The 17,027-nt window shown below is 40.5% G+C and overlaps 1 protein-coding gene across 1 annotated transcript in view; it reads left to right on the top strand.

The window, feature by feature from the left end:
• The window catches only part of FAM227B (family with sequence similarity 227 member B), a 203,841-nt gene that overhangs the window by 129,675 nt on the left and 57,139 nt on the right, over nucleotides 1–17,027 (top strand). The gene's annotated exons all lie outside the window — the stretch shown is intronic.

The raw sequence follows: 17,027 nt of genomic DNA, 5'->3' as shown, positions 1-17,027 counted from the left end.
TGGAGGTATGACATATAAAAAGAGTATGAGAATCTAATTCAGTGACTGTAATGAAAATATAGGCAGTTGTTAAAGTAATAACAAACCACCTAGTTTTGCTTAAGCAACCTTTGTTATATCCCTATTTCATGAAGAGATAAATAATAGAAAATTGCTTTGGTTTAATTAATTTTGCATTTCCATAATGAATTTTAAATGTATGCCACATGAATAGTGATGTATAATATAATTAATACACAAGCACATCATTAAATATTTTCATTACCTTTATTCTTACATCCTATCCTATTCTTTATCCTCCTACTTCCCATCCTTTCCCCAAAATGTAGGTGATCATTTTTATTAGTTTCTTGAGTATCTTTCCAGAGTTTCCTATGCATATACAGATAAATTAAATACACATATATGTATATACTAGAGGTTCGGTGCACGAAATTCGTGCACGGGAGGCGGGTGTCCCTCAGCCCAGCCTGCACCCTCTCCAATCTGGGACCCCTCGAGGGATGTCCAACTCACAATCCAGGACTGCTGGCTCCCAACTGCTCGCCTGCCTGCCTTCCTGATTGCCCCTAACTGCTTCTGTCTGACAGCCTGATCACCCCCTAACCACTCCCCTGCCAGCCTGATTGATGCCTAACTGCTCCCCTGCCAGCCTGTTTGCCCCTAATTGCCCTCCCCTGCAGAACTGGTCACCCCTAACTGCCCTCCCCTGCAGGCCTGGGTCCCTCCCAACTGCCCTTCCCTACAGGCCTGGTCGCCCCCAACTTCCCTCCTCTTCTGGCTTGGTCACCCCTAACTGCCCTCCCCTGCAGGCTTGATCGCCCCCAATTGCCCTCCCTTGCAGGCCTGGTCCCCCCCAACTGCTCTCCCTGCAAGCCTAGGTCCCTCCCAACTGCCCTTCCCTGCAGGTCCGGTTGCCCCCAACTTCCCTCCTCTGCCAGCTTGGTCACCCCTAACTGCCCTCCCCTGCTGACCTGATCACCCACAACTGCCCTCCCTTGCAGGCCTGGTTCCTCCCAACTGCCCTCCTCTGCTGGCCATCTTGTGGTGGCCATCTTGTGTCCACATGGGGGCAGGATCTTTGTCCATATGGGGGCAGCCATCTTGTGTGTTGGAGTGATGGTCAATCTGCATATTACTCTTTTATTAGATAGGATAGAGGCCTGGTGCACAGGTGGGGGCCAGCTGGTTTGCCCTGACGGGTGTCCCGGATCAGGGTGGGGGTTCCCTTGGGGCATGGCGCGGCCTGAGCAAGGGGCCTGTGGTGGTTTGCAGGCTGGCCACGCCCCCTGGTGGCCCAAGCTGAGGACCTGGTATCTGGGGTTTATTTATTTTCTACAATTGAAACTTTGTAGCCTGGAGCGGAGCCAAGCCTTCTGCTTGCTCTGTGGCGGCAGCCATTTCTGTTGGGATTTATGTATCTTCTATAATTGAAACTTTGTAGCCTTAAAGGGAGGCCTGGGCCGGCCAGGGTGTGCAGAAAGCTTGGCTTCCTCCATCGCCCGGGGCAACCCTAGCCTCCTGCTCTTTCCAGCTCCATGGCTGCCATCATTTCTATTTGGATTTATGTATCTTCTATCATTGAAACTTTGTAGCCTTGAGTGGAGGCCTAGGCCGGCATGGGCAGGCGGAAAGCTTGGCTTCCTCCATTGCTGGGGAAACCCAAGCCTCCCTCCTGCTCTCTATGGCCATAGCCATCTTGGTTGGGTTTATTTGCATATTCACTCCTGATTGGCTGGTGGGCGTGGCTGGTGGGTGTAGCGGAGTGGTGGTTAATTTGCATATTACTCTTTTATTAGGTAGGATTACTTTATTTTTTCTCTTTGTATACAAAAGGCAACATACCATACACAATGTTCTGCATTTTGCTTTTTTTTTACTAAGTAAAAATAGAAAATCTTCTCATCTCAGTATTTAGGAAATTTCTTCACTTTTTAACAGCTGCATAGTACTCCATTGAATGGATATACATGGTGTGTTTTACTAGTCTACAACTGATGAACATTTAATTTTTCCAATCTTTCTCTATTACCAAAAAAAAAAAAAAAAAGATGCTGCAAAGAAAAAAATTATAAATGTGTCATTTTTGACTCTGCAAATGTATCTGTGGGATCCATTTCTGGAATTTCTCTGGGTCAGATGGTATTTAAATATTGCCAATTTACCTTCCAGGAAGTTGTACGCATTTTACAATCACACTAATCTGACAGATTAAATGTTATTTTATTATAGTTATCCGTTGCATTTCTCATTTTATGAGAGAAAGTGACCGTCATGGACAAGTAGTATAAAGGAAAGGTGTGAGTGTCTACAATAGGTGGCAGTGGGAATACGTTTCCTACAATAACAGCAGGAGAGCTGCAATTTGATGGGTGACTTGGAGTTAACCAAATGAGGAGGTACCTGTCAATATACAGACCATGTGTTGAAAGTGAGCATGTCTTTTTCAACAACGAAGCACCAGTGTGGCTCTAGTAGAGAGAATGAGAGGGACTGTGGTGCATGATGAGGCCGGAGAGGCAGGCAGTGTGTGATGGACTAGGTCAGGGAGTTTGATTTGTGTCCTAACAGCAGTAGGAAGCCAATGTAGTGTGTTAAAAGAGTGACATGAGCAGAATTGCACTTCTTGCCTCTATTGTGGCACAAACTTATTTAATTCCTATTAACAAAATAAGCTTAGGAAATATTAAATTGTGCTCATTTATCCTATTCATTCTGTTCTTCATATTTTCAAAAAGATAGCCAAACTTTGTGTTTGGAAAGGAAAAATGGGGGAGAAAAAAGCCATATCTACTCCCTGACTTAGTTTATGTAAAGCCTAAATCTGTTTCAAAGGGTTTTGCTGAGTCCTCTGAAAAGAAGGGAAGTATAAAAGTGCCTTTGATAGGCAGCTGAGGGAAGGTAGAGTCCATAGACCAGGAAACTTAGAGAAAAAAGTCTACTTGGGGAGTCAAGCTCCTATATTGCTGGTTATGCTGCAGCACACAGCAGAAGCAGAAAAGCTCGAGAGAGTAAGGACTATCTCATGTCTCAAAAAAGATGGGCCCATAAGCAACTCTCATAAAGATTTCCCATGTTTCAAACGAAATAGGGAAGCAGCAGGGAGCCCAGATCTGGAGGAACTGTGTGAGCAGAGTCAGCGAACACCCCCAGAAGTAACCGAAGTAGACAAATGGCTCAACAACCAGAGGCCCTTGCCTTGGCCCTAAATCAAACCCTTGAACCCTGGCCCATCTTGAAGCAGGACAGAGAAACCCAAGAATAATTGAGGTTAAGTTTTCCACAACTGGGGGTGGGGAAGGGGGGTGAAATTCTCAAAGTTGAAGCTAGGTTGATTTACTAGTATAAACATAAATTTATATGTAATTTCTTACATATTTGAGAGTGTGGTCCAAGGTTTATATCCACTACATTCCCACAGCTGTCTTCACATTACAGATTTATCTTCATCCCTTCTGTCAATTCTTTTCCATGAATTTAGCCTCAACTTTGGATCATTTCATACAACCAATAGTACTTACTGCCTTGATTCATCCACTAAACAAATATTTATCAAATAACTACTTGGTGCCATATGTCATCGTCAACTTTTAGAAATACAATGGTGAATATTCTGGAAGTGATCTCTATCCTTACATAGTATGCATTCCTAACAACGCATAGATCTGTGATGTAAGTAGGGAGTTGGGGTAGGGTGGAGATATTAGCATACAAAGAAGGTGTTCAAGGAGATAGGAGATAGAAAGATAAATGGGTAGAAGCACCTACTTTAAATAAGGAATGACTTGGTGTATTCCAAGAACTGAAAGAAGACCAATGTGAATAAAGTACATGAGCAATGGGGATAATAGTGAGATATAAAGGCAACTGAAAAAACAGGCAGGGACCAGATCATCAAGAATTTTGAAGGTCATGGCAACAAGAGTTTGGGTTTATTCTAAGTGGAATAGGAAGTTGGAGTGCAGGCAAGTCTACTCCAAATCTGATAGACCTGGTCAAAGACAGTAGTTTAAACTCTGAAGTAAAATTCCAAAAGTAATTGAGCAAGCCTGTGGTCCCTATAAATCCTCAGTTATATAAACTTTGTGCTTACTCTTGGCATTATGCCCTAACATTTTAAAACTAACTGTATATAAGATACAAAGTCTGAGTCATATGCTCAAAATTGTGGTGTGCCAGTGACTCAACTATATAAATATCTCAGTTTACAAATGTAATTGACTCTTTGTGTCTCTGAGTCACTAAAATTTTCTTTCATTTAATTTTAAATTTATAAAAAGTTCTCTGAAATGCTAATCTAAAATTAAAGTTCTTCAAGTTATATTATTAATTTAGTGCATTACTGAGCAACTTTAGACCTGCAGCAAGATGTCATGAGAGTATTTTTTCAATTTGGGAATTACTATATAGTGAAATTATGTACAATTCATTCTTTATTGCCTTGATTCCCTTTAAATCAATGCTTAACTTTAGCAAAGAATCAGTCTCTTTGATTAAGTGCTATACGTGAGTAACTGGTTTTGACAGCCTAGTAGCACTCTGTAACAGTTGAAAAGTGTTATAATGGGAGTGGAGAGAGTTTGGTTCAACCCTAGGAGAATATTATGAAAAACAACAGAGACCTTGTGTAATTGAGGTTATTATATTCTTTGCTTTAAATTGTCATTCTTTGGTTCCACATTCATTGTCTACATAGCAAAGCAGCAAATGAGGGATAAAACTAGCAACAACACATTTTTTTAATGTTTCATGGATGTCAATGTGTTAATAACAAAATTGGTTTAATTTTTAATTCATTAGCTTCACAACCATGACTTTTCAGCACCAGATAAACTTTTCAAAATTGAGAGGAATCAGAATAAGAATAGTTATGATAGTAAAGATGGAGAAGAAAGTTATGGGGTCCAACATCTTTAGTATAAAGATACACCCACAAAAAGCCGGGTATCCAGTAAAATATAGATTTCTATAAAGCCAGTGGCTAACAAAATAATTCATAGGTAAGAGAAAAGACAGTCACATTCTCCATAGGTTTTTCTTCAAACTAAAATATTACTCATATATTTTCCTCAGTGGTGTTTAATTTTAATTCAGTCATAGTGAATCTTCCTTAATTCTCTAATTGATTTCAAAAATCATCACTTCTACCACCACAACTTTTTCCACACCTGTTTCTTCCTATAATTTTTCCCTTCACATTCTAAGTCAACTGTTACCTCTCATGTCAACTCTATTCCTAATACATCTCCTTGTCTGCATCTTCTCTCTTCAAACTCCAGTCCATTTTATATGCTGCTATCAGGTTAATCTTCCTAAAGCACAACTGTAATCATGTTATTTTTCTGCTCAGTAACATTTCCACTTTTCCTGAATAAAACTCTAGCCTTCTTTTTCTAATATAGAAACCCCTGGTTCCAACGTCTTCCGTGATCCGTTAACCATAAATGGGTTCCAAAGTTGTCAAAATATAGGCGAATGTATACTTTTCAGTCAACTCCTGTGACACTGAAAAGTCTCTTAAATAACAATATAAGAATTTTTACAAAGAAATCAATACTTACTATGCTCTCTGGTTATTTTACCTAAAAGAAAGTCATTTCTATATTTTATATTTCCTTAAGGAAATATGCTAATAAAGGAATATTGTAGTAGAGTTGTTCCTATCAACATAAAATACCATAGTAGATTACACAACAAAAAGAATATGTCAAAAACTAAAATTTTGTTTATCTAATGCCCAGAAAAATTGGTTAATTTGGAAGGAAAAAAGACAATCATATTGGTCTTTGATAGTGGCCAGGAGAACTATAAAACAAGACTGATTTCTTTCTAATAGAATGATTTGGCTGCACATGAGTAGAGTTTTTATTTCCTAGCCTAAGTGGCTTGGAAGATGGAAGCATTGTATCACCAGTTTAGAAAGTTGCTGAATTAGTAAAAATCCAAAATTATAGTCCATTTTAAAAGAAATACTGTTTATTAATGTCGTGCTATATGTGTAATAAATCAAACTGTCCCTGGCTTAATTGAATCAATAAGGAAAATATGGGACTAGCTTATCAGCTACTCTGCAAATGTGGATGTGAAAGTACTGAAAGATGTTTGAAAATTGTTTTCTCTCTTAACTGTTTTTAAATCTCCCATGACAACTGATTTATTCTATTAATTTGTACTATCTTGAAAATATCTGTAAAGCAAAAGATAAATTTCAATCCAAACTCAATGTCAGTGGTAAAAAGGTACTTCAAATAAATGAAGTTTTACCATATTTTAAGACAGGCAGGTTTATTAGAAAAACATTCATTTTATTATTTTTGCTTTGGGTAAATAAAAGTAAGGAGAGTGATTCTAGTTCTTAGTAACTAAAAGAGTGATTAAATACTAATTTCAAAATGGTAATTAAATTATTTATTATGTACTCCTTCCTCCCCTTGATTGCCTTCTTTATGCCTTCCATTTCATTTGATTCCACTCAGGATGTTGATATATTGTGGTAGGAAATATACTTTTATTTCTAATATAATCAAATATAAAATCAAGAAGGAAACTCAAAACCATCATTAAATACATTATTGTTCTTTTTGTCACTCAAATTAGGTGGAAGAAAAGAGATCAAATATAAAAATTTTCTGTATTATTTTACCACACCTAGAACATATCATATTTTACATTTAAAAGGGTTATTTTTTTCTTTTAACAAAGTTGCTCATCTAATTAGTACTGAGAGACCATCTTGTCCCTGTTCCTTACTTTCTTGGTTTACAGGTAAAATTAAATTAGGCTAATTCCTTGGTGACACCAAATACTTAAAAATATTTAGGAATTGGTTTTGGTTTGTCTTGAATTCTGACAAACCAAAACCTCTATTTTTTAACCCCCTCCCACCACATACAGGCACACACATATGCACATGCACACATGCTTTTTCTGTCATGCCCACGCTTCAAGTTTCTAGAAACCACCTTAGGTCATATTTATATTAATTTTCTACTTGTTTATCTTCTTTTTTTCAGTCTAGTCTTAAAAAATACATCTGGTTTCTATTTTAATCAGTATTCCTCTGAGAATAACTTCATATTATAGAAGACAAACAATTCTCAATAAACCATAATGATGCAACCTCTAGTAATTTAAACTTTTATTCAATAATTTTTAAAAAGATTTTTTTATTGATTTCAGAGAGGAAGTGAGAGGGAGAGAGAGATAGAAACATCAATCTTGAGAGAGAATCATTGATCAGCTGCCTCCTGCACACCCCCCACTAAGTATCAAGCCTGCAACCCAGGCATGTGCCCTTGACTAGAATCAAACCTGGGGCCCTTCAGTTCACAGGCTGATGCTCTATCCACTGAGCCAAACCAGCAAGGGCTTATTCAATAACTAGAGGCCCAGTGCATGAATTCATGCACCAGTGGGGCCCCTTGGCTTGGCCTGTGGGATCGGGCCGAAACCGGCTCTCCAACATCCCCTGAGGGGTTCCAGATTGCAGGAGGGCACAGGCCAGGCCGAGGGATCCCACCGGTGCACAATCAGGGCCAGGGAGGAACACAGGAGGTTGGTCAGCCGGGGAGGGACCACAGGAGGTCTCCAGATCATGTCCAGCCCTTTCGCTCAGTCCCAGTTGGCCGACCCCAGCAGCAAGCTAACCTACTGGTCAGAGCGTCTGCCCCCTGGCGGTCAGTGCACGTCATAGCGAGCGGTCGAGCAGCCTTAGCATATCATTAGCATATTTCACTTCATTGGTTGAATGGCCAACCGGACACTTAGCGTATTAGGCTTTTATCATATAGGATTTATAAGAGCTATTTGTGTAGTCTAACTTGGCAGGCTCTTTTTTTTTTTTTTTTTTTTTTTTTTTTAGATAAAGTTTATGTATGAGTAATCAGTTAAAGCAAATTAATATTTGGAAACCTATGTTTTCATAATGAGAAATCTTGGAAACTAAAAGTAGAAAATGATTCACTATTCTCATTAGCAATTCATTTTTCAGAGTTCACACGTGAAATGACATATGCAAAGTGTTAGGCCATTAAGAAGCTAGCAAAGCCAATGTACTGAAAAACGAAGACAAAACAATGGAGCCACTAAGAAACAGCAAATACATATTGAGTAAGAGATTACTGACAACTCCTTACAAAAGCTGTGTACTGTAGGAGAGGATATGGTGTTTAGATGTAATATGGAACAATGAGCCTGGGAAGAGTTTTCAGCATTCAGATGGTATATTTGCAGTCAGACAAACCTGGATTTGAGTTACTGTTATCCTTAATAATTGTGTGTTACTTCACATCTTTGAGTGTGTCATATGTAAAAAAAATATATTAATGATACCTACCTACCTTACAGGTTGTTGTAAGAATAAAATAAGAGTGCTCCTGCTGGTAAGTGCCTCAGAGTAGGGGCTCAATAATGCGTTCTCTAGTGTATTTCCTTTGAAGAAGGCTAAATGGCTGGAGACTGAAGGCAAAAAATAAATAGGGTGATTTAAAGGCTCTGAATTGAGCTTTCAAAAGAGGAAGATAATTAGATAATTACAGTGTCAGCACTGTAGGTGAGATTGAGTGAGAACCTCCTAAGGGCAGGGAAGCCGAAAAGAAACCAAGAGCAAGGTAATGTTTAGAGCCTGGATGAACCTCATAAACAGAAAAGGCATAGATGAATATAATAAGAAACAGAAAGAGACTAATTTATCAAATACTTACATAGCGGTACATGCTAGGCAATTTTCTAAGTGTTTTGTAAAATTATATAACATATTCTAATTAAGTTGGTACTATGGTATCCTTATTTTGCAAATGACGAAACTAGTTTTAGGAATGCTTTGCCAGAACAGAAAGAGAAGTAGAACAAAACTTGAGATAATTTCAGACCTCCCCAGCAGATTCTGCAGAAAAATTACAGGGGAGATGGTCCTGTCCAAGAGGAAAATTATAATGACAATTTAAACTATTCTAAATTTTATATGTATATAATATATATCATTTCATTAAAAATTTAGTAAGAGCTAGCAAGTAATTAAAGGATAGCTATTCTTTTATCCTCATTTTCTAGATGAAGAAAGAATGCATAAAAGAGCTTAAGTAACTTTTCTAAGGTAATAAAGTTTGTAATAAATTAGAACAATTAATATGCAGCCTGAGCTCTTAATCACTGTTGTCTTCAATAGTGAATATATTTTCATAATGAGGGTGTCCCTAACCTCCCTCACTTCTTCAAGTATGCAGCACCTTAAAGTGAAGTATGCCAGTTGATAGAGCTGGTTCACATGCAGAAAACATACCAGAAAGCCCTCCAATTCTGGAGAGAAACTTGCTGAGAAAAAAAAACACCTCCCGAGCTCCAGAAGAAATTCATTTCCATTACCTATAACAGTAATACTAGTCCTGAATTCATATACTGTATATAAACCAAAAATGACAAACATTTGGAGAAAACATGAGAGGGATCAAGGTGAAGGCACCAGAAAATTGACCCATGAGGAAAAGATAATGCAACAAATGCAAAATGTTTATTTCAAAGTCTAACTAGAATTTTTATACTCATTCAACAAATACCCTGAATACCTATTACGTGTCAGACTCTGATTTGTGGTACTAAATGCCATGATAATAACCCACCCCCATTTTTTTTAAAAAAATGAGAGCTACCCCTGGAAGCTTATTTGAAACTAGAGGCCTGGTGCACGAAATTCGTGCATGGGGGGGCAGCGGGGAGTGTGTCCCTCAGCCTGGCCTGCACCCTCTCCAATCTGGGACCCCTCATGGGATAACCAGCAGTTGGACATCCCTCTCACAATTCAGAACTGCTGGCTCCTAACCGCTCACCTGCCTGCCTGATTGCCCCTAACTGCTTCTGCCTACCAGCCTGATTGTCCCTAACTGCTCCCCTGCTGGCTTGATTGCCCCTAACTACCTCTGCCTCGGCCCACACCTGGTACCCAGGATTCCCTCCTCCAGCTGACCACAGGCACCCAGGATCCGGGCTTCCCTCCCTCTGGTCAGCCATAAGTGCCCAGGCTGGCTGCAGCCTTAGGGGATGGTGGACAGGGGGCTTCACCTGTGCTGCAGCTGCAAGTGCTGGCGCCCAGGACTGCAGGGTGGGCGGCTTCTTTGTCTCCCAGGCCACAGCCAGCCACAGGTGCTGGTGCCCGGGACTGCAGGGTGGGCGGATTCTCCATTTACCATGCTGTAGCCAGCTGCAGGTGCTGGCACCTGGACCACAAGGTGAGCGGCTTCTCTGTCTCCCAGGCCACAGCCAGCCACAGGTGCTGGTGCCCAGGACCGCAGGGTGGGCAGCTTCTCTGTCTCCCAGGCCACAGCCAGCCACAGTTACTGGTGCCCAGGACCACAGGGTGGGTGGCTTCTCTGTCTCCCAGGCCACAGCCAGCCGCAGGTGTTGGTGCCCAGGACTGCAGGGTGGGCGGCTTCTCTGTCTCCCAGGCCACAGCCAGCCACAGTTACTGGTGCCCAGGACCACAGGGTGGGTGGCTTCTCTGTCTCCCAGGCCACAGCCAGCCGCAGGTGCTGGTGCCCAGGACCGCAGGGTGGGCGGCTTCTTCATCTCCCGGGCTGCAGCCAGCCTCAGGTACTGGGGCCCGGTTTCTCCATCTCCCCCAGGACGTGGGGCGGGTGGACATGGGGTGGGCAGCTTCTCCAGCTGGCTGTAGCCTGGGATCATAGGGCAAGTGGCTTCTTCATCTCCCAGATCGCATCCACCCTCAAGTACTGGCACCCGGTTTCTTGTCTCCCCCAGGACGTGGGGAGGGCGGCTTCTCCAGCTGGCTGCGGCTTGGGATCACGGGGCAGGCGGCTTCTTCATCTCCCAGGTCGCAGCCAGCCTCAGGCGCTGAGGCCGGGTTTCTCAGTCTCCCCCAGGAGGTGGGGCAGGCGGACCTGAGGTTTCTGCTACTGGCTGCAGCCTGGGATCACAGGGCAGGCGGCTTCTTCATCTCCCGGGCTGCAGCCAGCCTCAGGCACTGGCACCTGGTTTCTTGTCTCCCCCAGGACGTGGGGTGAACCGCTTCTCCAGCTGGCTGAGGCCTGAGATCACGGGGCAGGCAGCTTCTTGGTCTCCGTGGCTGCAGCCAGCCTCAGGTGCTGGGGCCCAGTTTCTCCGTCTCCCCAGGACATGGGGCGGGCGGACCTGAGGCTTCTGAGGCTGGCTGCAGCCTGGGATCATGGGGTGGGCAGCTTCTTCCTCTCTCGGCCGCACCCAGCCTCAGACGCAGGGCCCGGTTTCTCCGTCTCCCCAGGACGTGGGGCAGGCTGACGTGAGGCAGGTGGACCTGAGGCTTCTGAGGCTGGCTGAGGCCTGGGATCATGGGGCAGGTGGCTTCTTGGTCTCCGTGGCTGCAGCCAGCCTCAGGCGCTGGGGCCCAGTTTCTCCGTCTCCCCAGGACGTTGGGCAGGCGGACCTGAGGCTTCTGAGGCTGGCTGCAGCCTGGGATCATGGGGCAGGCAGCTTCTTGGTCTCCGTGGCCGCACCCAGCCTCAGGCGCAGGGCCCGGTTTCTCTGTCTTCCCAGGACGTGGGGCAGGTGGATGTGAGGCAGGCGGACCTGAGGCTTCTGAGGCTGGCTGCAGCCTGGGATCATGGGGCAGGCGGCTTCTTGGTCTCTGTGGCTGCAGCCAGCCTCAGGCCCTGGTGCCTGACTTCTCCAACTCCCAGAGACCTGGAGAGGCTGGGGGGCGGGGCTGCCGCCATGTTTTCAGTTTAATTGCATACTCACTCAGATTGAATGGTGGGCGTGGCTGGGGCGTGGCTGGTGGGCGTGGCTTGTGAGTGTAGAGGAGTGATGATTTGCATATTACTCTATTATTAGATAGATTATGTTGCATTGTAAAAAACCACAATCACAGAAAAAAATAATTCAAATAGTTATTAGAAATAAAAAATAAGTTGCCTGAGTAAATAACTTAGCAAAATTGTTAGGTAATAGACTGAACATGACTAAAGGACAAATTAATGATTTGGAATATCACAGCACTCAAAAGTAGAACAAAAATACAGAGATAGAATATAGAAAAATGTTAAATGCTATAGAAGATTAATTCAGATAGGTCATTCTTCACTGCAAAAGGAATTCCAGAAGAGAATACGAGGGGGAGAGAGCAAAGAACACTTAACAAGTTGAATAAAAATCCAAGCCTTAAGATTGAAATGACCCACCAAGGGCCAAGCAGAATGAGTAAAGACCCACATCTTGGTGAAACCTCTACTAGTAAACTCAAACAATTAAAAGAAAATTCTGAAAGTTTAAAAATTAAAGTTTTACAAATTGCTTATAAAGGGACTAGAATGAGACTGTCATCAGATATCTCATTAGGGAGCACTTGGTGCTAGAAGAAAATGCCAAAATATCTACAAAGGTCTGAGCAAAATTGCATTAACCCAAAATATGTACCAGTCAAAATATCATTCACTCACAAGTTTAAATAAAAATATTTTCACACAAACAAGAACTTCAAAGGTCAATTGGCTATAGACCCTTTGAAAAAAGAATTATGGCAGCAAAACAAAAATATTCTAAGAGAAAATATGGGATACAAAAAAAAAATCAATGATGAAATACTACTCAATGAAAATAAGACCCAATTACTGATATGTAGAACATATGTATGAATCTCTAATCATTATGCTAAGTGAAAGAAGCCATTCCCAAAAGGCTACATACATGGAAAAGACAAAACTATAGGTACAGTAAACAAATTGTGGTTAACGGGGCCTGGGGCAAGTGCTGACTACAAAGGGGCACAAAAGGATTATTGGGTAATAGAGCTGTTCTATATATTGATTGTGAAGTGGTTACACCACCATATGCTTTTGTCAAAATTCATAGAACTGTGCACCAAAAAGAATAAAAAAGTAGATTATGTAAATTATGCCTCATAAATAAATAATTACATGCATAGATACACACATAAATTAGTGCTAATGGAAAAAAATTAGTGCTAATGGGAGTGAACAATGGAGACTTAAAAACTGGTTAAATATATATTTAAGTCTCAATCTTTAAAAATTTAAAAACAATCTTGAATTAAAATCCCAAATTATTACAACATTGGAGGTGTTGGGAAGTACAAGTTTATGAGGATGAAAAATAAGTTTGTTGAGGTTATTACTTTATTTTGGGGGGAAATAGATATATTAATATATTCTAGATGTTGATAAAAATTAGCTACATATTTTAGATTAACCCCTAGAAGAATAGAAATGGAATTCATAGCTTCCAAAGTAGATGAAGAAAAGAGTAACTAGAAAGCAATCTAATTAGAAAGTAAAATAGATGGCTTTTTACTGGCTGGATGGTTTGTCCGGTGGAGCATTGTCCCATACACCGAAAGGTTGTGAGTTGGCACTAGCTGGTTTGGCTCAGTAAATAGAGCGTCAGCCTGCAGACTGAAGGGTGCTGGGTTTGATTCTGGTCAAGGGCACATGCCCGGGTTGCGGACTCAATCCCCAGTGGGGGCCATGCAGGAGGCAGCCGATTGATGATTCTCTCTCATCGTTGATATTTCTCTCTCTCTCTCCCTCTCCCTTCCTCTCTAAGATCAATAAAAATATTTTTAAAAATAAAATAAAATAAGATTGTGATTTGATTCCCAGGCAGGGTGCATATCTAGTTTGTGTGTTCAATTCCTGGTTGGAAAACGTACAGAAGACAAGGAATTGATATTTCTCTCTCACATTGATTTCTCTCTCTCTCTCTCCCTCTCTCTCTAAAAATCAATAAATATATATCCTTGGGCGAGGATTTTAAAAAAAGGAAAATAGCCCTAACTGGTTTGGCTCAGTGGTTAGAGCATCGGCCTGTGGACTCAAGGGTCCCAGGTTCGATTCTGGTCAAGGGCATGTACCTTGGTTGTGAGCCCATACCCAGTAGGGAGTGTGCAGGAGGTGGCTGATGGATGTTTCTCTCTCATCGATGTTTCTAACTCTCTATCCCTCTCCCTTCCTCTCTGTAAAAAATCAATAAAATATTTTTTTAAAAAAGAAAATAGAAAAGACCAAAAAGTTTTGTTGAAAGAACAAGAAAAACTAAAGATGGAAAAAATAATTTCATACAGATTAGTCATCATGTATAAATATAAAAGCCTAAGAGACCAGCCAACCAGCCAGTAGCTATGACTAAGCAATGACCACCAGGGGGCAGATGCTCAACACAGGAGCTGCTGAGCTACAGCAACTTTGCAGAGTGCCCTCTCCCACTCCAGGACCCCTCAGGATGTTGGAGAGCCAGTTTTAGCCCAATCCCTGCAGGCCAGGCCAAGGGACCCTGCTCACTCCGCAGACACCCTTTGAGCCCTGGCACTGCCCCAGGTGCAGCCAGCCAGAGAGGGACTGAGGGAGGTTGGCTCCAGGGCGTGTTGGCCCATCTCGCCCAGTCCCGCCCTGCCAACCACCTGATAATTAATTTCCTTTCAATGTGCACAAATCTGTGCACCAGGCCTCTAGTAAGAAATAAGAATGTTAACTTTTCATAGTAAAAAACAGACCCTAAAAATTGTTAAAAAATAAACATACACATACAGAAATTAAAATTTAGCAATATGCTGTTTGAAAAAAATCTAAAATTAAATGACACAATCTGATCATCTTACTAGATACCAAAAAATATAATATTTAACATGATTAAATATTCATTCTTAACCCTTTGCACTCGCTTGCTTTTTTCTCGATTCCTGCTACCGATGCTAACCGTGTCGAGTCACACTTGACATCCGAGTGCAAAAGGTTAATAAAAATGAAATAAATTTAGTTTTTTGAAACTTATAGGAAAACTTCATTTATTTGATATAGGGCAACACAACACACCTGCAGAACATCATATTTAATGTAGTACACTAAAAAGAGAGTCACTGCTTCATTCAACTTTGTTACTTCAGGTTTTAGTCAATATAATAAGTGGGGGAAAAATTATATGATGACACCTGTAGAACTAAAGATGATAGCTAATCTCAACCTAATAATTGCTCCTACCAAGATTGTCTTTGCCTGTTACATGTATTTTTATTTTAATAATTTTATAAGTGCATTGTTCTAAACAGTTTTATTTCTAATTTCTTGTTCAAATGTGTTAAATTTGCTGTTAAAAAATTATTGGTGTTCCTTACATATCAGTCTGCCTTCCATCAGCCATCAACTGTGTCTTTGTTGAAGGGTTGCCAGAACTTGCTTTGCCCACACATGGAGGACTAGAATTAATACCCCTTGAGGGAAATTGCTTAACCAATGACTGAAGAGAATTAATAAATGCCAGAACTCCCCCGTCCCTCTCCTTGGCTAGGATAATTCTGATGCATTTGTTTTACACATTTTCCCCAGAGTTTCTCTAGGATTATATTGCATCTTTCATTGACTACCTTTTCTTCCCTCTCCTAGCCATGTTCCTTGCAACTCCCAATAACCTGCTTGCACTGGAATCTTTGGCACAGAGTCTGTGTCTGAAGAGCATAAACTATGCATAAACATAAACAGTAATAATCATAGATATTGAAATACCTTCAATTTGCTTCATTTTTTAATGCTAGCAGAGTCTAAAACTTATTTTCAAAACGATTTAACGAAAGAAATGCTGAGAAAGCAAATGTGGCAAAATGTTGAAAACCAGTGGATCTAAATAAAAGTCATAGAGATATTCCATTGTGATAATTTTGTATATCTTAAGTTTCAAATTTTTCAAGACAAAAAGTTGGAGAATATGCTGAATGACTTCTGGTTTGAAGATGGCAGCATCAAGTCAGCATTTCCCTTCCCTTCATGGAAGGCATCCAGAAACAAGGAAAATAAACAGCACAAATTCCTTTGAAATTCCACTTCCAATGGTGAAATTGGGAGATAAACAAAATTCAATATCACAAAACAGGTCAAGAGACTTCCCAAAATGAGAAAAAAATGAGGGAGGAAGGAAGGAATGGGAAAAACAAGTGGCAGATGAAGGACATTCTCCAGAAAATTGATATCATGGAGTAGAAGAAAATTATAACTAGAAATATTGCCACACATTGTAAAACTTAAAGATACACTTCTATGAATGAAAAGCACAAGCATAAAAGCCAAAGCTTAGTGTAGAGATTGAAAAGATGTGAAAAGGAAAGCCATCAATAGACATGAGAACCCAACAGTGAATAAGACACTAATTAAAAGATAGTAAAATTTTTTAAAGGGGGAATATGAGTAAAATGGATATCAAGAAAAAGTTTTAAATGAGAGTTAAAACAGGCAAAGAAACTCTACAACACTGAAGGCCCCAAAGAAGCAAACCAAAATAATAGAAAGAAACAATTATTTTACATATAAATTATTTTTCAATATAATTTAAAAAAATAATTTTCATAATTAAACTTCTCCAGACTTTTATTTATAGAGTTTAATGTGCAATTAGGCTTGACAGTAATTGTAAATAATGCTGCAATTATTAATAGGGGTGCAAATATTCTTTCAAATTAATGTTTCAGGTTTCTTTGGATAGATTCCCAGAAAATGATTCAGAGTTATAAGGCAGTTCCATTTTTAATTTTTGAAGAAACTCCATACAGTTTTCCACAGTGGCTGCATTAGTCTGCATTCCCACCAACAATGCACTGGGGTTCCCTTTCTCCTCATCCCCATCAACACTTGTTTGTTGATTTATTGATGATAGCCATTCTGACAGGTGTGAGGTGATATTTCATTGATGATTAGTGACATTGAACATCCTTTCATATGTCTATTGGCCATCTGTATGTACTCTTTGGAGAAATGTCTTTTAAGGTCTTTTGCCCATTTTTTAATTACATTGTTTGTTTTTGGTGCTGAGTTGTATACGTTCTTTATAAATTTTAGCTATTAACCCCTTATCAGATGTATCATTGGCAAATATGTTCTCCCATTCAGTTTGTTGTCTTTTCATTTTGTTGATGGTTTTCTTTGTTGTGCAAAAAACTTTTTAGATTAATGTAGTCCTATTTGCTTATCTTTTCTTTTGTTTCCCTTGACCTAGGAGTTATATAAAAAAAAAATGTTGCTATGAGAAATGTCCAGTATTAT

Source organism: Cnephaeus nilssonii (assembly GCF_951640355.1).
Source record: "Cnephaeus nilssonii genome assembly, chromosome: 4".
Lineage (NCBI taxonomy): Eukaryota > Metazoa > Chordata > Mammalia > Chiroptera > Vespertilionidae > Cnephaeus > Cnephaeus nilssonii.
This window is presented reverse-complemented; position numbering and strand designations above follow the sequence as displayed.